General features: G+C 43.2%; 1 protein-coding gene across 3 annotated transcripts in view; it reads right to left on the bottom strand.

Annotated features, from left to right (window-relative positions):
* Plce1 (phospholipase C epsilon 1) overlaps positions 1-18,169 on the bottom strand; it is a 262,319-nt gene extending 244,150 nt beyond the window's left edge. For 2 of the 3 annotated variants that reach the window (XM_070021236.1, XM_070021237.1), the window contains exon 1: positions 17,928-18,169. The gene's annotated coding sequence lies outside the window, so the exon portion shown is untranslated. The remainder of the gene's footprint in view (positions 1-17,927) is intronic. The other variant, XM_070021238.1, reaches the window with a different exon arrangement.
* Between the last annotated feature and the right edge of the window lie 9,420 nt (positions 18,170-27,589).

The raw sequence follows: 27,589 nt of genomic DNA, 5'->3' as shown, positions 1-27,589 counted from the left end.
ACTAGGTCAAATGGAATCAGTTTCAAAGCTGATCTGATCAACACTAGCCTCCTCTATCAATCTGATAGTCTTTAACTCACAGACCCATTCCCTGAGCTTGACCTACTGACCACTTTTATGTCCAGCACATCACTCCCAAATCCCTTATATCTTCCTTCCAGACAAACCACATTCTATTAGGAAGCTTTTTTACCAGTACCTATGAGTCTAGCCTCAAATTATCACAGTCCCAAACATCCAGAATATTCTTAAACAACCCTTTTACAGCCCTTATTCTCAAGAAGGATGTAAATATCCAGTACAGGCAACATATCCTCATTTTCCTCATGACTTCCTATAGTGAAGCAATACATAAACTCCACTTATCTATCCTACTGAGGAATTTCTCCATCTGAATCTGTCATGCAGAGAAGTCTCTGGAGTCATCCTGCCACCTCTACACTCTATCAAGACCTACATCTTGTTACACATGAAGCTCTGTGCTGAACACTTCATGTGTATAACCTTAGTCAGTTTTCACAACAACCTAACAGTATTATAATGTCCAATCTGGAGATAAGAAAACTAAGGTTGAGACACATTAAGCAAATTAGAGTCATACCCTTAGCCACGAGACACAGGTAGCAATTCAGATCCACACAGCTGCTTCTCCTTAGCATGCCCTGTCATGAGTTACCCCATTACCTGGTTCATCATCTTCCTCACATATTCTTCCCATGAAGCAGAAACCAGTGATTCCCCACATTTATATCAATAGCAGAGTTATGTGGTGGGACCTTGTAAGAACACAGATACGTAGGCCAAACTCAAGATGTTCATTCAAGAGGATGAAAGGAGATGATCATTCTAACAAACACTGGTTCCCACCATCTCCACTACCACATGGCAATTCTGACTATAGACTACCCTGAAAGACACTGCAATAAACCCCAGAATCCTCTACCATCAGGTGAAGAGGCATTTGTTTCCTCATTACCCACAATTCATGAAGGGCTTTAAAAAATGGCAGGAAGCTATTATTTAATGAGTTCAGAATTGCCATTTAGATGACAAAAAAGTTAAGGAGATGGATAGTGTGATGGTTACAAAACACTATATATTTAATGCAATTGAACCATATACTAAACTATGGTTTAAATAGTTAATTTTATATTACATATTTTACTCCAGCTGAAAAACAACGGCAGCATGTCAATCCTTTAGCTGCTTTAGATGTCTCTAATATCCGCTCCCGATTACCTGGAAAGAAGTAATTTGTGTGTGTGTGTGTCAGTCTTGGGGCTTGAACTTAGGGCCTAGGTGCTATTTCTAGGCTTCTTTTGCCCAAGGCTAGCTAGCATTCTACCACTTGAACCATAGTTCTACTTAGGCTTCCTTCCCAGGCTGGCTTCTAACTGTGATCCTCAAATCTCAACCTCTTCAGTAGCTAGAATTACAGGCATAAGCCACCAGTACCCAACAGATGGAGTAAAATGTAATCCTATGGAGTCCCTTGAATAAGGAACTAGTATAAGACAAGAGGTGAAGTCAAGGTGATCCTCAGTGGGCCCTCTTCCCATAAAGACCGTCTGTGAATACTCAAGTTGGAGGGCAGGGTCTGTGCTTGGTAAGAGTTTCCAAAGCATTGCAATGCACTTTATCCCCTGCCTGTCTGCCAGGGCACTAAATAAGTGTCTTATATCTAACATAACCCACAGGTATCTATGAACATGATAAATGGGGAAGAAAAGAGCCCAAAGGATAATGGAGAAAGAGCTAGAAGGCTCCCAGAAGGTCCCAGCTGTACCCTGGGCCTTCAACAAGTCCCTCAGCTCATCAGCAAATCATCACCTGGCCTGATCTATCTCACTTTGTGATTTTAGGTCAAATGTCGTCTCCTCAGAAAGGCTTTGCCTGCTTTTGAAGCCCCTCCTCCCCATCCACCCATGACTTCTTTGTACCATTATGTTGACTACTATGATGTACCCCTGCTAAAAATTGTATTCATTATTTATCTGTACACTAGTTACCTATTTGTTTTCCTGACTAGGATCATAACTTCCTGAGAACAGGGAATGTGCTGATTTTTGTTCTTTTTTCTTGAGCCCTTGCCTAAGAGATAGTAGGAACTCAACAAATGAATCTTCCTCATTGGCTTTAATCCTTTCTATCTCACAAGGTGATTTGTAGAAGAGGTTCAATAATACCAACTATGTCAAGGTGCTTTGTAAAGGCAAAGAGACCACATACATGGTGGAGTCATTGTGCTATGTGGGAAGAGTAGTTCTCAAGACCCCAGGCATCTCAGAGGCCTCCTTCCATGACCTTGCCAATCTGTGATGCCTCTTACTGCTTCTCAATTCTCTCTAGGCAGATAGATGTATGACATCTAAAGATGATGCTTCTCCACCTGCAGACCATCCAAAGAGAATGCGACCAAATTATTACAAGAGAAAGCCTCTCTGGGAGTTTGCTCACCATGAGATTCAAATAGCAAGATAGTGTTTGTGAAATTAAGGGTCTGCCAGAACAATGAACCTAGAGCAAACACACAAAGATGCTCCTCATCCCAGGTTAGCTAGACTCAACAAGCACAAGACAGGTCTCAAGCATATTCAGTCCAGCCGTAAGGAAAGAGGTAAGTGGGACTTTTGTAGCAGAATGAGGGAAACAGACATGGAACACAAAGGCCCAATTTACCATAATGAGTCTGACCTCAGGAGTGTCAAGGAAAACTTTCTAGAATGACTAATACCTAAACTGAATTTAATGTATAGAGGAAAGCTGGATGGGGAACAGGCAGCAGCCCAAGGGAAGGCATGGGATGGAAAGATGCCTCATGGTGATCAGAGTACTCTTAAGACATGAAAGCATGGGGTATTTATTACTTAGTATCTGTTGTCCTGGGAGGATGGGGGCAGAGGGGACAGGTGAGGGCAAGGGGCTAGGAGACATATGCAAAGAAGTGGGTGGTGGCCATTCTGCTGCACGCTATTTCAGACACACTCTGGTGGAGTGTGACAGTGTGCAGACAATGAGCCTATTCATTGGTCCAGCAGCCCAGTGGGCATGCTAGCCTGGCTTCAGTAGAAACCAGACAACATCTGAAAAAACTCAGAAGGCAAACAGACTGCTTGACTAAACCAAGGAGGCCTTGGCTTAGGAGGGGTTGATGGGTTTAGAGAGCTGAAAAGAGATATTAAGAGGAGAAATTCCCTCGCAGAGTTGTCTCATATGGGTAATGTCAGCAATTCCAAACTGCCTAGAAGACTGTCCACCAGACAGTCTCACCCTGAACAATACAGCTTCTTCAACAGCCTGGCCGAGTTGGGTACTAGGAAGAAAAGAATTAGGCAGATGTCCTGCAGGTTAGCCCCACATAGGACCTTCTCCAAGTTCTGAGTGAGGGCAGCAGAAATGAAGAGGAGAAAAATTAGGGCCCTGGAGGTTTACATGACTCAGAACACAAAAGTCAGGATAACCAAAAACAGGTCAAGGCAGAGACAGAACACATCACCCAAGTGAGATAAAACTAGTACAGAAGATGGTCCTCTTCATTCCTTGCCCAGCTGTCCTTACACTGAGCCTCAAGGAAAGGAGAATGAGGGGTATGGTAGTTTCTCTCAGGGACATGTATTTTTAGTTGCTTCTAGGCCAGAAGTTTAAACTTTGAATATTTATTACAATGCTAGGAACAACAAATATTCTCAAACCCAACCGACCTCTCTCCTAATCAACCACTTGACTTAGAGCTGGGGGTAGAGGCAAAAGTTCCCTTCTCATGGGCACACTGTCCTTTCCCTTCTTCCCCACAAGCTCCAGCTCTCCAGCTTAATGGTATGGACAGAGTCCTGTCAAGGTTGAGCTCACAAATGATTGTGCCTCACACAGAAATTCCCTGTCATGGGTCAATGGCATATTAGTAGTTTATTCTAGGGAGTCATGGCTTTAAGGAACTATAGGGGAAAATTAGTGTTTATCTCAATCATCCATCAAGGTCTCCACCCCAAAAAACCCAGAGAAATAGCTCTACTTCTCCTAGCTATGTCTCTTAAGCATCTCCAAATTGAATATGGTCTCCTTCCCCTGGAGATGCCTAAGTATTATCAAAACCTGAAAACTAAGTAATAGTGCTCTCTTTTGGACACTGTAAGGTTAAATGGGGATTAATTGAGGAGGGAGGTGTTTTTACTCAGTCTGTAGTGTTTACATTCTTTACAGACAAAAATGTACCCACAAATTGCTTATGTGACAAAAAAATAAGTAAAAAATCTAATTTTTAAAACCTGACATTCTTATAGCTGTTTTTCATCCAGTAGAATTTGGCTTTCAGAAGTCAAATAGCACCAGGAAGGCAGTAGAACAAGTTCCCCACTTGGGCAAGGGTTTATTTATCCTGCTTATCTCAAGTTAAGGCCAACAATGCTAATGATTCTGAATAGCAGCAGCCACTCCTCAACCATCCCATACCCTCCCACCCACAATTTCAACTATCACCTCAACAGATGACTCCCAAATGCTTCTTTCCAGACACAGCCTCTCCCTTCACTGAGCTGACTTTCCAACTTCCTGTTGGGTAGAGCCAACACAGCATGCACAAAGCCAGATTTCTGGTTCCCCCCTCTCTCCAACTCTCTGCTCTTCTGCCTAACTTCCTCTTTCCTATGAGCTGGCACCTCTTTTTTTTCCTGTATTCAGGAAAGCAAACTTCTTAGTCATCTCTAACCCTCTTCATCTACATCCCAACTCTAGATATTCAACTAATTATCATTTCCTGGTGATTTTTCTAGAAAGTTCTTCTCCATATTAAGACCCAGTAACCATGTTAAGTCATCCCTATCCCCAATCCCAGTTCACATTCTTTTCACACTTTGATCCACCCACTTCATGTCCCATTGGGACGGGAAAGATAAAAATCCCAGCACTTTGGGGCTCTATTGTATCACCTATTAACCATGGTCCCCAGAGGTAGAAAGGGTCATCTGCAAATTTGGTTAATATGGCCTTATGCTTCATCCAAATATCTGATAAAAATGTTAAAGTTGGCTGATCCAAGAACAAGGCTGTGGCTACAGATCTCTTTCCAAGGCAATTCAGTGCTTTTTAATCAGGGGTGGGGAGCCTTTGTTCTGCCAAGGAGTCATTAGGATATTTATAACATCATTTGCAGACCATACAAAATTATCAATACAGACAGATGGCCATGGGCAGCAAATGTGTCCGTCCCATTGGGCTCTATATGGCCCATATGCCCAACATTCCTGCTTAGAGTAAAGAAAATAACTTTTTAAAACTTCATGTTTGGGCTGAGAATGTGGCTTAGTGGTAGAGTGCTTGCCTAGCATGCATGAAGCCCTGGGTTCAATTTCTCAGTACACATGAACAGAAAACGCCGGAAGTGGCACTGTAGCTCAATTGATAGAGTGCTAGCCTTGAACAAAAGAAGCTTAGGGACATTGCCCAGGCCCTGAGTTTAAACCCCAAGACTGACAAAAACAAAAACAACTTAATTTTGGATGCATCTCATGTATACCTTACAACAACCCTTGGTAAGAAGTACTGTTGCTCCAACTTTATAGGGATTTTGTAACTGAGGTTTAGAATGGCTACCTATTAAATGGTAGTTTCATCTGAACCTATCTGTTCATTCCAGTGTGCATGGTTTGTCCAGATCTTCACCTGCTGAAAGATAAAGTACCTTCCTCTTTAACCTGCACAGAAGACCTTGCACATCCAAGATCCTACCTACATAACAATACACCTTTCTTGATGTTAAATATGGTATAAACTTCAATGAATCCTCACCACAACCCTGTGAGGTGTATACTGTAATTCAGAAACTGATGCACAATGATATTAAAACTAGCCTGATTTATAAATGAGAAATATCTCAAGATTAATCAAGTCCATCCAGGAAACAGCAAAGCTGGACCAAGCCAGGCCTGCCTGACTGAAGAGATATCAAAGAGGTAAAACAGATAAGGAATTTCCATTTGTACAATTAATCAACATATATTTATAGAGTAATTTTGTGACAGGTCCACTATTGCACAAGGGCTGAAGGAAACAGAAATGAACAACCAACACAAGCTCCTTCTTGGGCTTTATGGAGCCCACACTGAACTAAGAAAGATGGACTTGAAAACAGAAGGCAATAGAGTATGGTGAGGGATGGGAAAGAAAAGCCCCAGATTCTAAGGAACCATGAAAGGTTTCCAGCTTTGGCAAATAGATCAATATAAGATATCCTCACTACCATGGAGAAGACAGGAGAAACAAGTTTGGGAAAAGACTGAGTTCAGTCTGGGACACAAGTTCTGGGGCGATGCATGAGTGCAGGCAGGGAATTATGCCACTCTGGAGCTTAGGAAGGAAGCAGAGGATGCAGAGAGGTTTAGAATCAGGGTTATAAAGGTATAATTCAGCTCACTGAGTTGAGAAATTCCAACATACATGGCAGGTAAGCAAGAAAAGAGAAAGACTTAAAAAAAAAAATCTGCCCACCTGGCTAAATTGCTGTCCCCAGTGACAGCCTTCCAAGGAGTGTTCCTCCTCTTCCCACCCTCTTCCCACCCACTTCCCATCCTACCCCCCACCAGGAAATCCTTTCGATCATTTCCGTCCAGCTATACCCTCCCTTGTCCATACCCTACACTAGGTATCAGAAAACCCCAGACAGAGCTCCCTCTCCAGGACTTAATCATATAACAGCTGATCAGAGACAAGAGACTTCCTGAGAAGGACACTGAAATGTCCAGGTACGTATATTTTAACTCCCTAACTGTACCAAAAGATCACCCATGGCAAATCCTGGGTATAAAGTTAGGAACCCAGTAAACAGTCTCATTACAGACCAATCAAAGAACTCAATTTCAAAACAAGCAACTAAGCAATAAACCAAGAGCTGAGTATGGGAAGTAGTTACTCCAGATGAACTTCAGTTGCTTCCTCAACAACAGATCCAATGCCCTGGACATTCTCCCTAGTTTTCCCCTGAGCCTTTACACGCATAGAACTGGTCACAGGGTAAGCATTTGCCGCCTCTCCTTGTGCATTCTAGTCAGGCTTGGAAGGTACTGACTCAGTCTCAGAGCCCTTCTATCTAGAATTCTTCAAACTGAGAAGACATTTCAGCCAGGTGCCAGTGGCTGATGCCTATAATCCTAGCTACTCAGGAGGCTGAAATCTGAGGATCAAGGTTCAAATCCAACACAGATAAATCCAAACCAAGTTACCTCCAGTTAACCAACACAAAGCCATAAGCAAAGGTGTGGCTCCAGTGGCAGAGTACCAACCTTGTGCAAATAAAGCTAAGAAAGAGAGCAAAGCACAGTTCTGGCACACGCTAAAAAACAAGAAACCAAAACAAAACAAAACTACTCTTTTTTTTTTTTTTTCAGAAAAGACAAAAGAGGGTGGGAATGTTTTTTCTAAAGGAAACACCAAGTTGTGGCACTAGAAGCTTCTTTCCCATGAATCAACATGTCACAGTTTTCATCAAGACCCTTTAGCAAATCACTATAAAAAATTATAATGTATATGCATTATATAGTCTTTCCATAAGTAAGTATCTGAAAAACTGACCAAGGAACAGAGATACAACGAGTCTTGTTTTGCCAGAAATTGCCAGGTCCTCCCACACCTGTAGTATTGTCTGGCTCAGGTAAGCTTGGGTGTGCAGTGGCTTTGGGATCTTGCTCTCCTCCATCCCCATCATTTGGCCTAATGCCTGACATGAAGAAGTGACTCACAAAAAAACTGCTAGATGGAGCAGCATTGAATGAGTGAGAAAATCTGGTTAACATTATAGGAAAAATAAGGAGATGGGGACTAGGGAGTAGCATGTAAGTAGCAAGAATGTAAAGATAGTGATAAAGGGTATGAAAATGTGAAATAAGTCTGATAGGGAGGGACCTTAGGAGTGGAGGAAAATGATGGAAGGGGTGACTGTGATCAAAAAGCTGAACTAAAACTTGACATTGAATTTGACTGATAGTAGATTCAGAAATGATGCTGTGGCCTGGATATTTTGCCCTGCTTTTTTTTTTTTTCACCACAAAAGAAGTTCCACATCATGTCTCCAGCTAACAGTATAGCTCCAATTCTGCTTATCTCTTGAGGCCCACAGAGTGACCTCATTTAAAGAGGAGGAGGAAGAGGAAGAGGAGGGAAGAGGAAGAAGAAGATGAGGAGGGGGACAAGGAGGAGGGAGAAAGAAGAGGAGGAAGAAGAGGAGGAGGAAGAAGAAGAGGAGGAGGAGGAGGATTGGAGGAGGAAGAGGAGGTATCCTTTTTTTTTTCCTCACAGGAAAGCAAATTTAGAGATCATCCTTAATTAACACCAAATTTCTTCCAAGAACACAAGTCCCAGTTACCCAACCTGGGGTGTTCTCTTTATTCTAGACTGCCTCCCACAGAAACGCAGTGGGCCCAGCTTCTTAGCCATCATCATTCACTCTCAAGAGAGCAACAGAGATATCCTTGAATTCAGTTTCAGGCACACTTAGGAGTAAAAAACTAATTTCAATTCTGGTTATAACTAGAGCTACTTTTATTTAAATCCAAAGTAAAATCCAAATTGGTGTTAGGATAATATCTCTACTTTAGAGACATGATACATTGGTGAAATAGGAGCAAACTGCCAGAACTGGATTGCCACCATGGCTTAAGGAGAGGAAATTTATTACTTTGGCTAACCTGCACCACAGCAGGTTGAATGTGAAAAGCACACGTGTGGCCTTTTAGACTATGATACAACTTGTTTTCATTCTTTAAAATCTAGAATACAAAACTACTTTACTCAAAGTGAGTTAAGCCAAAAGCCAATATCTTACTTACTAATATTAAAAAAATTCCATTAAAATCAGGAATGAAACAGGTTTACTTTCCTCAGCTTTAGCTATTGGATTCTGAAATCTCTGATTTTAAAGAAAAATAATCCCTATTTGTAGATAACATAATACTCTCCTTCCAAGGCTGAGGAAAAACCTACTACAATATTAAACTGGTTAAGTAAAAAATAATAATAATAATAATACAGGGCTGGGAAGGTGGCTCAGTGGTAGAGTGCTTGCCTTGCATGCATGAGGCCCTGGGTTCGATTCCTCAGCACCACATAAGCAAAAAGAAAAAAGCCGAAAGTGGCACTGTGGCTCAAGTGGTAGAGCGCTATCCTTGAGATGAAGAGCTGAGGGACAGTGCCCAGGCCCAGAGTTCAGGCCCTATGACCGGACCCCCCCCCAAAAAAAGTGTTTCAAAATAATGAATAAACAAGATAGCACTGATATGAAAAATATATATTAAGACTTAAACTGAGATATATCAGACCTAGATACTAAAATAAAGGTTTGGAAATATTCAGTGGTTTGAGACCTTCTTCATGATGGAATGTAAGGCAAGGAATTCAGAATCTAAAATTGTGGCTGACGTATTTACAGAACAATGCCAATTTTGTTTGTGAAAACAAAGTCCGAGATCTACCTCTCCCTAGCTAGGAGGCTTTGGCAGTCCCCTGATCTCTAGGGAGACCACATCCCTTGAATTTACAAAGCCAAGACAGCCAAACTTGGACCCCTCTCCTTTCCACTCCTCAATTCTAATTACTGGATGATAGCATATCATCAAACATTAGTAAATCATGAACAAATACATAATAAATGCATTCGTGATGAAAAGATAAAAACATAGATTTTGTTGCTGTTAAGATGGTATTTTTAAAGACTTTTTCTCCTATCTCCTAAATAAGTGATGTATCTTAGACTTGACTGCATAGACAATGATAGTTCTTTAGAAATGTACTGACTAGCTAGAAATAAACATGTTCTGTCTCATCCTTGGTGACCAACTGGATGTGGGCTTTTCTGCCTGCAGACAGTAACACCCTTCACCTGTCACCAGCCATCTCATGACTCAGCACTGGAGAAGCCTGAGGCTTTCTCAATCCACACAAGCAGTCAAAAAAAAGAAGAAAGAAAGAAAAGATCCAAGTTGTCATCAGAGAACACACATGGCTACGCTGCATCGACAGTGTCAAAGATTCATTTTTAGACTCCTTTGGAAAAGCCATGTCACTTTCACACATAGCTCATGAAGTTCTCTTCTTCTCTTATATTCAAATAATATTTCTTTCATAGCTTTACCAATCCCTACCACTGTGAATTTTTAAACCATGCCCAAGCCACAGTTGAAAGAAGAAACCTCAAGCACAATAGACCAAGGCAGAGTTTGTAATGAAGCTAAGCAACAGAGAAGAGAATCAGCTCAAACCCCAGTAGTTAACGAAGCAGCTCAAGCTCAGCCCAGTCATCCAAATTCATTCTGCCTAGGGAGTGGAGAGGGAGATACAATTTCATGCCAAAAGTGTTTAACTTCTGTGAATTTTATCCACCTCAAGGAGATTGACAAAACAGACTAACAAAGAGAACTTCAATCTTCCAGGCAAGCATTTCACAGATAGAAAAAAATAATTGTTCATCAATGAAACTCGAGTCCATATTATGTATAATAGCAAATAATTTGAAATTTTCTTTAGAAATGACAGCAACTTGAAACAACTCCAGTGATATCCAGATTAAACTGTGTTATATGATATTTTAATCCAGACACATATAGCATGCACTCAGTCACATGTGTTTTTCCCAAATGATTTTTTTCCATTCCCTGGATTTTCCATAGTTAGTAATATTATATAGCTTAAATCTAAAATGAAGTCATCAAAACAGTCTCTCTTTTGCCTCTCCTTAACTCTGAATCCAGCAGCTTACTGTTTAATTATTATGTAGCAGTTCCTACCAAGCCTTAAAATACACAAATGTTAGCTGAGTTCAGGACTTGAGTGTACCCACAATCCAACTCTCTAAAGGAAATCCATCCTGTGATTCTAAGTGGAGGCGACCCCTCAGCCACAGGGCCCCCAGAAGTGCCATGACCAGTAGAGAGAGATAACAGGGTTGGTCAGACTGGACTGATAATGTCCCAGGCTGAGGATAACTCTGCCCAGTACAGTCCAACTAATAATACCCTTGTCAAGATTGGCTGTTCATGTTTATGTTTTGTTTTACCCAGTTACTTTCCTCTTCCTCTATTCTTGCAAGTGGTCTGGTGCTCTCTGCCTCAAAACAGAATTGTAAGTCTCTTTGGCTTTTGTTTTTTAAACTTGTGTCCTAAGGGTAGAGGGTAAAAGGTTTTAAGACTCAGTGGTGACAAAAATTGGTCACAGTGGCTATTTGTTGGATTTTTATGTTATGTCAAGTGGTGTTTAAGTCCTTTTATATGAATTGCCTTATTTAATTCTCACAACTTATTAGGTAGGTACTACTATCCCCCAACTCCATTATGTAGGCCAAGTGCCTAGCACAAGGCCATACAAATTACAAGTACTGGGGCCAGGATCTAAACAAACCCAAGCAACCTGGCTCCAAATTCCAAACTTACAAAATGAAATTAGGGAAAATCCAGCGTTATGTTACTAACACTTCCAAGTCTGTGGGCTAAGGGTCATACACATAATGCCTTACATCCATGTAATTCTTCTCAAACGCCTTTCTCTGTTTCTCTAACAACAGGATGTTCTTTCCACACAGAAGACTAAGGCGGACCACAATGTATCAAACAGATATATTGGGGTTGCTCTATAGGAACAGAATTAAGGGCTAGGGCCTTTATAGCTCCCCAAGCCCTTCTAGAACACAGTTTGAAAACCCCTGGTCCAAAGTAACATCATTCAGAATAAAAGTACTGAAGACAAGAACCCACCTACTGCTTAGGAAGTCAAATACCCCATTCATTCTCATGGAGGCCCTGGCACTTCCATCCAGGAACCAGCTCCAGTTTGAGCACCAACGGGGCCAGGAGGAGGTAGAATTTGGGGCTGGAAGGAGAGTCAGGAATGAGGTAAATCCAATAAACAGGCAGAGGTGGGAAGCAGAGCCAGCGGGGTTCCGGGGCCAGCCGTCTGTGGTGAGGAGAGAGGCTCTGCAGGAACTGAGGTGGAAGCAGAGCTGCCCCATGGCTCTGGCTGGCAACTGCTGCCGCTGATGCTGTCCAGACTCACTCACTGTGAGACAGGAAGGGCAAGACCCACTCAGGACTTTAATAGCTGGCATTTGGGGGTAAACATAAACTACACGATCCTTCTCACTCATTCAACTCTGGTCTTTACCTACATTCAGGAACATACCATTCACAGGCTGGTACTGTCAGTCACACCAGAAATGGTAAACTTTGGGAATAGTGTAGGTCACCAATAAGAATACCATGCTGTTTGGACCCACAGCCCAGCTCTACTTGAAATGGCTGCGTGAACCTGGGAAAGTGCCTCAGATTGCTCCTGCAATGCACAGATGATAACAGTACCTACTTCAGAAGGTGATGGTGGAAACTGAACAAGTCAATACATCGAAAGCACTTAGAACAGTACTTAGGACCAAGTGCTCACTAAACATTGGCTTACTGTTTAACATAGCTTCAACTTCACTCCTTACCACTCTCCTTTTTCCCTTCCACGTTGTTTTAGTTTCCTATGCTGCTGTGACAAATTACCACAAAGTTAGCATTTTAAACAATACAAACGGTTGGGAGTTAGAAGTCTAAAATGGTAAGGCTGGTTCCATCTGGAAGTTCTAGAGAAGACTGTTTTTTAGCCTTTCCTATAGCACTGGGCCACCTCTCCCTCACCCCTACCCGCCTATGTTCCTTCACATCTCATCACTCATCCTACTACCACTATTGACTCTGGACCTACTCAGAAATCCAGGATACTCTCCTACCTTAAAATCCTTAATTTATTTGCAAAGCCCTTTGGATATGTAAAGAAAAAAAAGATTCACAGGTTCCACGTATTCAGACTTGAACACTTTTTAGCCTACCACATACCCCTACTCAGAGCTTACAATAACAGACTGGTACAACTTGTGGAGAAGGTAAGAAGATTAGTAAGACTTGTGGCCCATAGAGAAGGAAAAATATTGGTAGCTAACTTTTAGAGTAGTTAGTATATGCCTGGTATTATATATGTTGCTGTAGGTGAATTGTCTCACTCAGGATTCATAGGAATCTTGCAAAATTACTTTTACTATTGTACAAAATGGTTAATTTGTTTATCCAATGTTGGATAGCTAGTAGGAGGCAAAGCTGAAGTAAACACAGGGAAAGCTGATTCTAGAGTCTTTATGTTTGATCAGTAGTAGAGTAGCAGGGAGAGGGTGATAAGAATATGAGGGGAGGGCTGGGAAGGTGGCTCAGTGGTAGAGCGCTTGCCTTGCATGCCTGAGGCCCTGGGTTCGATTCCTCAGCACCACATAAGCAAAAAGAAAAAAGCCAGAAGTGGCGCTGTGGCTCAAGTGGTAGAGCGCTAGCCTTGAGCTGAAGAGCTGAGGGACAGCGCCCAGGCCCAGAGTTCAGGCCCCACGACCAGACCCCCCCCAAAAAAAAAAAGAAATGTACTCATCTTGCCTATGTAATTGTTACCCCTCTGTACAATATTTTCACAATAAAAAAAAAAAGAATATGAGGGGACTGTGACACAGTAGTATACATACCCCTCAGCCACAGAGACAGCGTCCTCAGAGCCCATGCGAAAGGAACACACAAATGCTGAGACATGCAGAATATTTTCTCATACCCAAAGGAGAAACTTTAGGATTACCAAGAACTTATTCAAAATCAGGTCTGCACCCAAAAGCCAAGCAACAGACCACCTGGGCCTGGCACTACCTGAGAAGTCCACTCCTATCCTGAGAACAACCCGGCAGTTCGAGTCAACTTTCTAAAAGAAAACAGGTGTATTACACTTGTATTCACAAGTGTAAAACTAGAGAGGTTGGGTCCTGAGGCAAATGGATAGAGACTCTCTGAATCCATGCCAGGGGGTGCTCAGAACCCTAGGGGGTCACCAGAATAACCCCATCTGGAGCTCACCTTGTTTACACCAGTTATAAATATGCAAGCCCCGCCTGCCACAAGCCTCAACATGGCCCAGTGGTTTTACTAAGACTCACAATGAATGACCTCTTTCCTCCTCTGTTCTCACGCAATAAATGGCTCAAAACCAAATGTGAATGGCACCAGGTAGAAGCTAAACAATTGCTAAGCTTGCCTACTTGAATGGCTAAACTAGTCATAGCCTTCAAAATCTCAACTGCTAAACAATTCAGCCATAGCCTTATCGGAAACTTTCCACTGAGCTGAGTTAAAGCTATTGCATTTCATCCAGTCATTTGGTTGGGATCACCAGCCCCAAGGCTGATGCAGGATAGCACAGGGGTCAAGAGAATAGACTAGAGCTGGCCAACTTTGACTGAATCTGAATCCTGACATTTTCTTGCCAAGACTTCATGCAAGTTACTTAACCTTTCAATACCCCAGTTTTCCCATCTTCCAAATGGACATGATCCTGAAAGTTTGTAGTCCCTATCCAAACTGAGAAGCTTACTGTGAATGAGAAATGTTTTAGATTTTGGAAAGGTAAGAGAGTGCCTGTTCCCTGTATTACATAACACACTTTCCCTGTGGGATCTGCAGCAAACCAAGCATGCCTGTTATTTCTGCCATTAAAATGTATGAATGTTGTCAAATGAAAAGGGAAATCTACCATAACTTCACATCAGTTTAGATCAAGTTTTGTTGCCAAACTTATAAAGGCTTCAGTTTTCAAAAGGTCTGTATTATTGTTGTGATGATCACTGTTATTATTTTAGAGTTACAGGTAAGGGATTTAGATCTCTATCACTTATGACCTAATGTCTTAAAAATTAAGAGAGCTAATAGATGTCAAGTGTCCACCATTTCATAGAAAGTACAAGAGAAGTGGTATCAATAACAAATTCTATTGTTCCCCTCTAAACAAACTTAATAAGGAATTATAAACAGGAAACTTCAGTTTTTTTATAACTGAACTTGGTTTGGACCCATTCATTTTGAAGTTTAGGAGGCATTAATTCTTTGGACCAGTTTTCTGGAGCAGGATTCTGAGATGATAGAAATTGTTCTATATCTACTCTGTCCAGGACAGAAGCCACTACTGAGCACTTGAAATGTGGCTACTTAATTTCATTTATTCAAACTCTTCTAAATTTAAATAGACATGTGTGGCTAGTGGTTAGCATATTGGACAGGACACTTGTTGAGGGCTGGTTTCCCAATCCAGTCCATGAAAACCTATTTAAGCCATAACACAGCTGAATTAAAATTGAGTAACAACAAGCCTGTGTGTGTTCTGCATCTAGGAAGCAGGATAGAGCACATGATACTGGGGAGTATTGCCTTCCTTGCCAAGCCTATGGTTGGCCTGTGGCAAAATGCATCTTTGATATCTTCTTCCTCTTTTTCTATTCCTTGCTCCCCCATCTCTAACTCTCCTCTTTCGTGACCCTACATTTACTGAACAACAACATCCTTCCTTAGACCACACTAAAGCTTTGTAACTTTCCTTGGGTAGCACCATATCCCCCAGTCACCTGCCTTTCCTCCCCTCAAACTCCGACTTGCTCAATTCCAAAGGAGGAAATACCAAGGAGGAAAGCAACTTCATCAAACCAGTTCACACTCTCCGCTATTAAATGTTTCTTCCTGGTTTCTTCCCCAATTCTCTTTCTAAATTCAAAAGCTGTGAATTCTAGAATTCTCCTTCTTAATCCAAAATTTGTTCTTATTGTCCTCTAGCAGAGAATGGAAGGTAAGCACTGCTAACACACACACACACACACACACACACACACACACACACACACACACACACACACACACACACACACACACACACACACACACACACACACACACACACACACACACACACACAGAGGCTAAAGGAGAGAACCTTGCAGTGTGTTTGCCCAAACATCGGAATCATCCTTTTCCTCTACTTAGAAAACTTTCACTATGCACAATCACCTTCACTCTTCCTTATTCCTTTAGGAAGTAGTAGCAAACTACTCATTAATGAATTTTAAATATAACAACAACAAAAAGCCTTAAAATGTATACAATTAGATTAGGGAAACAACAACAACAACCATCTACCTTCCTTCGACTCCAGCTCCACCACAACCCACTTGAGTATGAAATTTTTAATGACAGAGGTCAAACTTGGAGCCCAACGAGCTTGTGTCACTAGAAGGGCTAGCAGAACATCTCTCCAGCTTATTCTCACCTCTTACTTGATCCAAAGGCATGGACCAATGATCATCAGAAGGCACTCTAAGCTATAAAGAAAATTCCCCCTGTGGGGCTCTACATGAAAGATAATGCCAATAATAAACATTTTACATTTCTCTCAATCCTTTCTATTATATGATCCACTCCAAAGTGGAGATTTATGTCATTGAACCCAAGTCTTAACATTTAAGATCAGCCCATAGTTATCTTTAGAAAACCTAAATGCCAGGCTTATGCCAAAAAAGTCACAGTAAATGCCTTCAGTAGGGAGAATAAGCCATCTACATAAATCTCATAAGAGCAGAAAGTTCAGAGGAGGGAGAGGTGGGCTGGTTCCAGGCTAGAATTTCAGGGAAGGCCTCACAATAGCAAAGTCAATGTGCTTAGCACTATGGGAGAGGAGAGGCAGGAGGGTGAAAGGATATTGTATATGGCACTGGCAGACATTCTTCAGAAAGTATTCCCCAAGACCTGGCTGCATAGAAAACGCTAGAGCCTTATGTTATTATCTCTGTCTCTCTCCCTGTAATGATGATACAGCCATCTATGCAGTCACCTTCAACCACCTCCCAAAACCGTTTTCCTTCTCAACCATTCTCCCTCACCAGTAGTTCCAGAAACCAGAGCCTTGACTGTGCCCATTCTATAACCTCTTGTCCACTCTATCTCTCCAGAAGGTTTTCATAAGAAACCATGGAAAGGCACTAATTCTGCACGGGTCTAAACCATCAACAGACAGAATATAGCTGAAATTATGAGCTATGTGCAAACAAAACTTTTCAATGAAGTGAATCCTACTTTTGCCCATTCAGGGAGCTCATTATGTAAAATAACTCTGATAAATCATTTGGGGGGGGGTCCGGTCGTGGGGCCTGAACTCTGGGCCTGGGCACTGTCCCTCAGCTCTTCAGCTCAAGGCTAGTGCTCTACCACTTGAGCCACAGTGCCGCTTCTGGCTTTTTTCTTTTTGCTTATGTGGTGCTGAGGAATTAAACCCAGGGCCTCAGGCATGCAAGGCAAGCGCTCTACCACTGAGCCACCTTCCCAGCCCCTGATAAATCTTTTAAATGACTTTTTTTTATATACTGGACCAACTGAGCTAAGTTTCTCAGGGGTTACTTATGGAAGTGACAATTCCACACCCTTACACTTAGCCTGGGCTAGGACCATGGGCTTGTAACTCTAGCTTACTTATTCCTACAGAATTGAAGGCGTTAACGGAAAGGCATCGGTTCTTCTGGTTATTGGTTAAGAGTGGGACCAGCTCCAGTCTTGCACTTCCTAGTTGTTGATCTAGATAAATCTCTCCAGGAACAATCTCAGGAGCACTTTCCTTGAAATACCATCACTAGGGCCCTGCCACAAAGAAGACTTCTAATTTTCTTTATAGTGGATGCCCCCAGCCCCCCCCACACACACACAGCATGCACACATCACCCCACACATCACCTCCATGTACACATGTACACCACATACACATCCTACACACATATACACCACACACACACATACCCCATGACTACATCACATACACCACACACATCACTTCCATGTACACATGTATACCACATACACACATCACCCCCATGCACACATACACCACACACACACACACACACACACACACACACACACACCTCACAGGGGCGACCTGAGGCCATCTGAAGGAGGGAGGCAGAATGACCTCCAGCCTGGAGGGTGCGGACACCAAGTCCGGGGTCCCCGAGGCCCGTCCACACCCCCAGGTATGCAGCCCCGCCGTCCCCTTCTCCAGCCCCACACCGCCTCGCTCGCCTTTCATCCTCCGGCCGGCGGCGCGGGCGTCCCCGGGGAACCTGCCGCCCGACGGTCCGCGCCGGTCCCTCCGTCGGGCTCCAGCGGCGTTGGGCGTCCCGGGTTTCTGTCAGCCGCAGAGCCGACGCCGAGAAGCGCGCGCCGGAGCCAGGCAAGTGCGCGGGAGGCAGAGCCGGGGCGCGCCGCTCCCCGCTCCCCTTCCCGCCGCGTGAGCTCGCGGGGCTCCGCCGCCGCCGCCCGCGCCGTCCCACCTCGCTTCGCGCTCGCCAGCGACGTGCGCGCAGCCCCGACCGGGGACCCGGACCGCAGCCGCAGCGGCACCCGAGCGGAGCGGGCGCAGGGCTGCGGGGGCCCCCGCCCTGGGCCGGGCTTTCCCAGAACTCGCCCGCCCCGGAGAGAGGCCGAGAGCGCCGCCGCGGGCTGCCGGGCAGCTGGGGGAGCGGCTTGTGCGGGGCCCGCCCCCGGCTGGGCCACGCTGGGGTGGGGGGCGGGGGGAGAGGGGCGGGTGCCGAGGGCGCCGAGGGCGATGCGCCCCGTGGCCACTGTGGGGCCCAGGCTGGCGACCGCGCCGCCGGGTGGCTCAGGCCCGAGGGCGGGAAAGCCACAGACCTAGGCAGCCCGCTGGAATTCAGTCCCCCCTCCTACCCCCGGCGGCGCACCCCATCCCTGGTTAGTAGATGGGGAAACTGAGGGTCTTGGCGGCTGGGACTAATTTGAGGCACCCTGAGTACCAAGCTTCGGGTCCATTCTGCCATTCATTCACTTAAGTATTCATGGAGCACCCTTTAGAGGGCCAGGCTCTGGAGTAACTCAGTTGCATGCCTAGGTGACCCTCTGTATCTGTGGCCTCTAAACCCAGTGCTCTCACGTCTCTGAAGCAAACCTGGAAATTTTCACACTTGCCAGAAACTACAGGCTCTGCCCAGAATCTTCTGAGCCACTAGCCTTGATGTTTGTGCCCAGTCCACTGGCTTAGGATAGCCAAAGGACCTGGAGAAAAATGAAAGTCTTCTTTTCCCCTTGCCCTAAATCTGTGCCTCCTTCCTCTTCACCTATGCTAATGAAGGACCTGTTCCAGGCTTCACCCTTCCTCTCACATTCAAACCAATTACTCTGGCTCACATCTCCTAACATCCATCCTCTCCCTGGGAGAGAACAAATCAGTCTTTTACACCCCAATCGTATTATTCTTTCTTTTCTACAAGTTGATGCAGAGATGTTCATGGCTCCCTATTGCCCTTCAAGCTGACTCCCAACAATATGAACCAACCCTGCAGGATGTCTCTCTGACTGGAACTAACTCATGTGCCTGTACTTAGCTGAGCCATCAGTCTGGAGAAGAAGGCCTCTTTTTCTCCCACAGCTTTCCTCCTCTCTTTCAGGTTGGCCCTTTCTTTCAGGTCCTTCTTTAAAGTAATCTCCCCTTGTCTGAGCCTCCAGAACATGGGAGAGGTTGGAACAAGAATGTGTAAGACAGCCAAAGAATTCTGCCCATAAGAAAAATCTGCCAGGCTGATCCTTGCACTGTTTTGCTGTTTTCTTAACCATTAGGATTTTAATGAAAGCTAACGGTACCTCCTCCCTTGAGAATTAGTTTAGGAAGGCCTTTGCAGAGGGCTCTGATGAAATTCTTTGTTCATTAAGAGCTCATTAAACACTAGAACAATGAGTAATGCATGGTAATTTACCTCAGCCCTTGGGTTTACAAGTTCTGGACAAGTCAGTGGAGAGGGAATCAAAAAACTAGTATGCCTGGCACTGGTAGCTCACACTTATAATCCTGGCAACTCATGAGGCTAAAACCTGAGGATTGCAGTTCAAAGTCAGCGGGGCAGGAAAGTCTGTGAAACTCTTATCTCCAATTAACTACCAAAAAGCCAAAAAATAGAGCTGTGGCTCAAAGTGGTAGAATGCTAGCCTTGACACAAAAGCTCAGGGACAGCACCTAGGCCCTGAATTCAAGCCCCAAGACCAGTGTGCAAACACACACATGTGTACATGTACACACACACACACTCACACAGCATCAAGCAGCCAACAGTGGCTCAGCCTATATAAACCTAGCTATTCAGGAGTCTGGGGCCTGAGGATACTGGTTTGAAGGTAGCCCAGGCAGCAAAGTTCATGAATCTCTTATCTCCAGTTAACCACCAAAAAACCACATGAGTCACAGCTCAAGTGGAGTGCCAGCCTTGAGTGAAAAAACTAAGAGACAGGGCTGGGAAGGTGGCTCAGTGGTAGAGCGCTTGCCTTGCATGCATGAAGCCCTGGGTTCGATTCCTCAGTACCACATAAGCAAAAAGAAAAAAGCCTGAAGTGGCACTGTGGCTCAAGTGGTAGAGTGCTAGCCTTGAGCTGAAGAGCTGAGGGACAGCGCCCAGGCCCAGAGTTCAGGCTCCATGACCGGATCCCCCCCCAAAAAAAACAACGAAGAGACAGCATCTAACCCCCGAATTCAAGCCCCTGTACTGGCATCGAAAAAAAAAAAAAAGTATCATCACTGACAGTAAACAGGAGGATTATTTTTAATACCTTTAATATATTAGCTTTTTATAATTCACATAGTGAATTCATATAATGAATAATGGATATAGTAATATCAAATATCATCAATCATCTAGAGCCCCCCAGAATTGTGGTTATTATTATTTCTTTATTCAACATAGGAGTCAGCTCACTACAAACTGGTAGCTGTACAAGCAGTTAACATGAAATCCTCCAAATGAGTCATTGCACCATTATGAACAAAGGCAAATCGAGGTCCAATGAGCAGGGATGTTATCTGAATGTGATCATCAAGGTGTTTCATCCCTTCAAGAGGGTGCTTTCTTCCCAAATCTCTGCAAAAAGCAGATCCAGATCAGTGTCCTCTGCTCGCCCCCTCGCTCCCTTTCTTAGCAAGAGGAGGGAGCAGCGTCCGTGGGTCTGCCTCACAGCATTGGAATGTCTGAGCTAACCGTACTTCCAGAGGGTTCATTGCTCCTCTGAACAGCGCTGCCCAGACTTTCTGGAGATTTTAATTCACTCCCCAACCTCGCCAATAGTTGCACACAAGGTGCCTTTTTTACACCCTGCTCCCTGTTTCGTGAAACATGCAGACCATTGGCTGGGCACAATGGTTCCATTCAAGGCTTTTTTTTTTCCCCCAAAAGTGCAGCATATAACCTCCATGCTGTGGGTGGCTGCCAGCCATTATCTGAAGGAAGAAAGACTGTCCGATAAAGCGCCTGAGAATTGGAGGAGCACTGGATCATTTCCATGGAAAATCCAGTTCAATAAAGCAAGTTAAGCATCTTACATACAAGACCATTCTGCAGAGCAAACAACAGCAAGCCATAAGAAACAACGGCCCTGTGAAAACTTCTTCATGTAAATATAGAACAGAAGGAAACACATCTCTTTTGAGCTTGTTACATAATGTTCTGCATTTAATGGTAATCAACTTAGGAAAGTGATAAGTGTAGAGATTAGGAAATTCGAGTTGTAGAATCATTTTAAGAAGTGGGACCATGTCCTCTCTTTTTTTTTTGTCTCCCCCTCATCCTGTAATTTTCAGATTGAGGGGTGGGCTCTGACTTCATGCCTGTGGCTGCCAAGTGGAGGAGGTCCCACACCCTCTACAGAACATACTACAGAAAGGGATTGGCCCTTGGCCACATTCAACAGGCTAGCCATCAGTTAACTTATTTCTAAACAAACCCTGAGGTGGGGTACTGAGTGGTCTGAACCGGCATTATTGAACTGCTACACTGATCTTTGTTAAACAAGTACTGATATGTGTGCAGAGGAATTTGCCAGCAGTCATAGAAAAGGCTTAGGAAGGACCAAGACAACCCATTGCTTTAGGAGGTGCCATGTCCCCGCTTTTTCAGTCACTGTGAGGAACTGTACAAAGCTGACTGGTATGTTTAGACAGTGAGGAGAAAGCCAAATACCAGCTCTCCCCAGAGTTATCTGGAGAGTTAAGGGTTGTAAGAATTCCATTTTATTCACTTATTTTTCAATTTGTAATCTCAGAGCTGGTTAGTTCCTCAAGCCTTCAACCAATTCCATTCTTGATTTGCTCTGCCACTTCTCCTACATGAATGCTAACAAGCCACTTCGGCTAGTATTCCTAAGCTCAGTTATGATTAATTACCATCCAACCCACAGCCTCAGAGATAATGGTAATGAAGATGATGATAAGAATAAGAAACCACCATGCACATATCATTATGCCATTCTTCTATTTAATTCACTCAAGAAAGAAGCACCAGGCAATTACCATCTGCCAATCATTGTTCTAAGTTCCAGGGATATGACAGTGAACACAATTGCCAACAAAGTCTCTGACTTCATGGAAGTTAAACTAGCTAGAATTGTTTTGTTGTTTCTGGCAACTAGGACTGCTGATGGGTCTATAACTTTCTAATAAATGCATTTATTAGAAAAGAAAAAAGATTTAAAATAAGTTGCTTAAACACTCAATATAAGAAATTAGTTCAGCTGGGCACTGATAGCTTACGCCTGTAATCCTAGCTACTCAGGAGGCTGTGATCTAAGGACTGCAGTTCAAAGCCAGCCCAGGCAGAAAAGTCCCCATAAGACCCTTATCTCCAATTAGCTACTCAAAAAACAGAAATGGAGCTTTGGCTCAAGTAGTTAAGCAAAGGAGCTAAAGAACAGTGCCCAGGCCCTGAGTTCAAGCCCCATGACTGACAAAAAAAAAAAAGAAAGAAAAAGAAAAGAAAAGGAAATTAACGAATAGTGCACCAAAAGCCAAATAGGAAATAATGCATGCAAAAAAAATGTACATGGAAGACAAAAAGCAGAAGCCAGTCTGCATAGCAAAGGACATAGCTAGCCAGATAACTAGAAAGCCCACAGATTGGGAGAAGTTCTTCACTAGCTATACAACAGAGAAGGGTCTCATATTAAAATTATACCTAGAGCTCAAAAAAATTAAACCCCCAATAAAAAATATCCTCAAAGAAACAACCACCCTGTTTATAAGTGGGCTAAAGAATTAAAGAATCTTCCCTGGACACATGAAGAAATGTTCAATATCTCTGGCCAGAAAAGAAATGCAAATCAAAACTACATTGAGATTCTATCTCACCCCAGTTAGAATGGCTATTATCAAGAGAAAAAAAAATAGATGCTAGCAGAGATGTGGCCAAAAGGGAACACTGCCACGCTATTGGTGGGAACGTAAACTTGTTCAACCACTCTGGAAAGCAGGATGGAGGTTCCTTGAAAGACTAAACATAGAGCTCCACTATGACCCAGCAATCCTACTCCTGGGCATTTACCCAAATGATCACAAGGCCACACTAAAGCTGCCAGTGTAACAATGTTCACTGCAATATTATTTGCTATAGCTAAGATGTGGAATCAACCCAGATGCCCCTCAGTAAATGAATGGATCAAGAAAATGTGGTATATATATACATATCTACAGAATGAAATTCTATGCTTCTATCAGAAAGAATGACATTGCCCCATTCATAAGGAAATGGAAAGACTTAAAAAAACTATATTAAGTGAAGTGAGCCAGACCCAAAGAAACATGCTCCAGGTTTCCCTCATTTGTAATAATTAGTATATGCCTAGGATAATCCTAGCAGAGGTTCACAATAGCTATGTACATATGACCATATAAAATGATGCTAATCAAAATTATCTCCATGGCCAGGCACCAGTGACTCACACCTATAATCCTAGCTACTCAGGAGGCTGAGATCTGAGGATCATGGTTCAAAGCCATCCTGGGCAGGAAAGTCCACGAGACTCTTATGTCCAATTAACCACCAGAAAACCAGAAGTGGCGCTGTGGCTTAAGTGGTGGAGCACTAGCCTTGAGCTGAAGAGCTCAGGGTATCACCCAGGCCCAGAGTTCAAGCCTCACTACCGACAGAAAAAAAACAAACAGGGCTGGGAAGGTAGCTCAGTGGTAGAGTGCTTGCCTCACTGCATGAGGCCCTGGGTTCCATTCCTCAGCACCATATAAGCAGGAAAAAAAAAAGCCAGAAGTGGTGCTGTGGCTCAAGTGGAAGAGCGCTAGCCTTGAGCTGAAGAGCTGAGGGACAGCGCCCAGGCCCAGAGTTCAGGCCCCATGACCAACCCCCCCCCCAAAAAAATACACATACACACACACACACACACACACACACACACACACACACACATCCATGATATAGAAACACATATCCATGATATGGAAACAAGAGCAGTTTTGTAATTTTTTTTTCTTCTTTTCTTAGTGCACTGTTTCCAGCTATTTCTTTTGTCTTTCATTTTTTTTTCTTCTCTGGTTTATTCCCTTTAGTCACTGCTTCTGATTTCCATTCCCTTTGACTTTTATATAAGTTTAACTGATTTGGGGAAGGGAAGGGAAATCACAGAAATGGTGGGCAAAGGGTGAACCAATGCAACCAAGATACTCACCAGACTACATTGGAAATTAACTTACAACTTGGAGGGGGAGAGGGAGGCAAAGTGAGAAAATACAAGAGAGGGATTAACACTGTTCGAAAAGAAATGTACTCACTACCATACTTATGTAACTGTAATCCCTCTGTACATCACCTTTACAATAAAATAAAATAATTTTTAAAAAGCAGAAGCCAGGTGCCAGTGGCACACACCTTAAAGATCTCAGGAGGCTAAGATCTGAGGATGAGGATTGGAAGCCAACCTAGGCAGGAAAGCTCATGAGATTCTTATCTTTAATTAACCAGCAAAAAGCTAAGAATGGAGATGTGGGAGATAATTGCCTTACAGATTTTCCTCTGGGCTGGCTTCAAACCATCATCCTTAGATCTTAGCCTCCTGAGAAACTAGGATTTTAGGCATGAGCCACAGGTACCAGGCCTGACTCCCTCTTTTAAGTACCCTTGTAATGATCATGGACCTGCCAACATAATCTCCTCATCTCAAGAGCCTTTAACTTAATCAAATATTCAAAGTCCTTTTAGCTACATCCACTAGATGACACACTCACCAGTTTAGAGAGTAGGATGTAGGTGTCATTAGGGTACCATTACCCAGATAGATTTTAACAAGAGAGAATTAATCTTGAGTCTGACCATTGATTAGATCCTTTGGTAATTGTTTTGATTATCTTTGTTCCTCCTTTAACCATGATATTACTGTAATAATGTTGCAGATACTATTTCATGGACTTCATACATTTAACTGGATAATGTAGGCATAAAAAGATAAAGCCCAGGGACTGGGAAGGTGGCTCAGTGGTAGAGTGCTTGCCTTACATGCATGAGGCCCTGGGTTCAATTCCTCAGCACCACATAAGCAGAAAAAAGCCAGATGTGGTGCTGTGGCTCAAGTGATAGAGCGCTAGCCTTTAGCTGAAGAGCTCAGAGACAGTGCCAGGCCCAGAGTCAGGCCCCACGACGGACAAGAAAGCAAAGGAAGGAAGGAAGAAGGAAGGAAAGAAAGCCTAACTAGTAAGTAGCAGAATCAAGATTTGAACTTGGGAAGTTGCCTCCCAGAGTTAAAGGCTACATTGTCTTGTCTCTGAGGACCAGCTTGCTGCCGAGTACCCCAGTGCTGACAATGGCATCTTAGTGAGGCCATTTGACCTCTCATATCCTCTCCAGACTTACTCTTGCCAGAATGCCCCAGTGCATCTTCTGCTTTGAGCAGAGACTCTTTGGTCAGACTAGGAGCTTTGTTCAGCTCCTGAGTGATTTGGGATCAAGTGACCATATTAAATATCTTAACTCTACTAGGCACTGGTGGCTCATGCCTGTAATCCTAACTCTCCAGGAGGCTGAGGGCTAAGGATCATGGCTCAAAGCCACCCTGTGAGACTCTTATCTCCAGAAAAGCCAGAAGTGGAGCCTGTGGCTCAAGTGGTAGAGCAACAAAGCTCAGGGACAGAGACTAAGCCCTGAGTTCAAGCCACAACTAGCACCAAAAATTTTAAAAATAAACAACAACAAAAAATATCCTCTTAACTCCTCAGCACAAATCACCATCCCTTGACCATGATAACTCCACAAGGAACCAGTTCTTGAGCTCTAGCTGGACTAACCCTGCAGACTTTTTCAATATTAAAAAGCACTACTTTTATAGATGTGAGTGTGATTCATGCTCCTGTTTTTATTGAGTACATGGAAGTAGGAGCTAATGCAATTTGGTCCCAACTTGGAATATAATTGTACCATTGGAAGAGGAGTCATGCTCAGATTTATTTGAAGCTAGAGAAGCACTGCTAGAGTTCATTAAAGGTTTTCATTTTTCATCTCAATTAACCTAAACCCATTTTGGTGAGTCAGACGACATAGGGCTTCTGCTCTGACTAGATACTGAGCCAAGGCATTCTGAATCTGAGGCCATGGACAAATGGCAATTCTGTAGGTAGGCTTCCGGTAGACTGAGAGTGTTTCTATTGATCAGTTTTGAGACACAAGAGCCGCTATGAACAAGCAGTGAGACCCAACTGCTTTTCCAAAGCAGCATTCATTTCTCTCCACATTCATTGTCTTTCACCTCCACCACTTGGGTCTGTCTCTTTACACTCTTGTACTCACCCGAGAGCAATAAGAATGTTTCAAAATGAGAGTCAGATCACTTCTCCTTGTATTCAAAACCCTCCAGAACCTCCTATCTCATTCAGAAGCCCTTCCTTTATTTTTTTTTTCATTGCATTTATCTCCTGCGATATATTCTGACTTACTGAGTCAATTGCTTTGTCTCCTCCACTGAATATCCCATGAGACCACTGACTTTGCATGTTATCTCATATTCATGGTAACTAAATTATAGATGCTCAATAAAGAAAAATAAAATCATAGCTAAGATGTAGCCTGGAGTTAGGTGGCATTAGCTCACCCTAAGTCCTAACCCTTATTGTGGCTTCTGCAACTGCCTTCTCAGGAACAAGTAAGGGTTGACCCTCAATTTCCCCTGCTGTCCACTTTATTTACTTAGGAATAAAGACAAAGAGAAACACCAGAGTGATCTACCCATGGGTACATTGTATTGTCACACATTGTCATGAATTTTGGAAGGAAAATATACAAACTAGAGCACAAAGAAATGTCATCCATACATTTCTTAAAATTTTTACTGTTATTATAAAGGTGATGTACAGAGGTCACCACTACATATTTACTCAAGAATAAGTCCATACAAACACTTGTTCAGGAATGGTCAGGACAACTCTATTTGTTGTTTAGAATTAGGATGTTTGTGAGATTCTTATCTCTAATTAACCACCAAAAAAACAGAAGTGGAACTGTGATTCCAGTGGTAGAGCACTATCTTTGAGCACAAAAGCTCAGAGACTGCACCAAGACTTTTAAGTTCAAGTCACAAGACCAGCACAATAAAGAGATGGAGGGGCAGGGGGGGAAAAGGGATGGAGGGGAAGAAAGTCAGGGAGGAAGACAGGAAAAATTTCATTGGGAAAAACCCAATGAATTCACCAGCTTTGACAAAGCCTAAACTAAATCATGGATTATAATAACAATAATGAATTACCATTTTAAGCCTCAAAGTTTTGAACATTCTTAGGCAATAACATATAACTGGATGCTCTAAGTTCAATTCTTTTTTTTTTTTTTTTTTTTGGTCAGTCCTGGGGCTTGACCTCTGGGTCTGGGCGCTGTCCCTCAGCTCTTCAGCTCAAGGCTAGTACTCTACAACTTGAGTCACAG

Source organism: Dipodomys merriami, unplaced genomic scaffold (genome assembly GCF_024711535.1).
Source record: "Dipodomys merriami isolate MVZ:Mamm:240054 unplaced genomic scaffold, mDipMer1.0.p SCAF_14, whole genome shotgun sequence".
Taxonomy (NCBI): domain Eukaryota; kingdom Metazoa; phylum Chordata; class Mammalia; order Rodentia; family Heteromyidae; genus Dipodomys; species Dipodomys merriami.
Note: the sequence above shows the minus strand (reverse complement) of the source record. Positions and strands in the feature narration are given on the sequence as shown.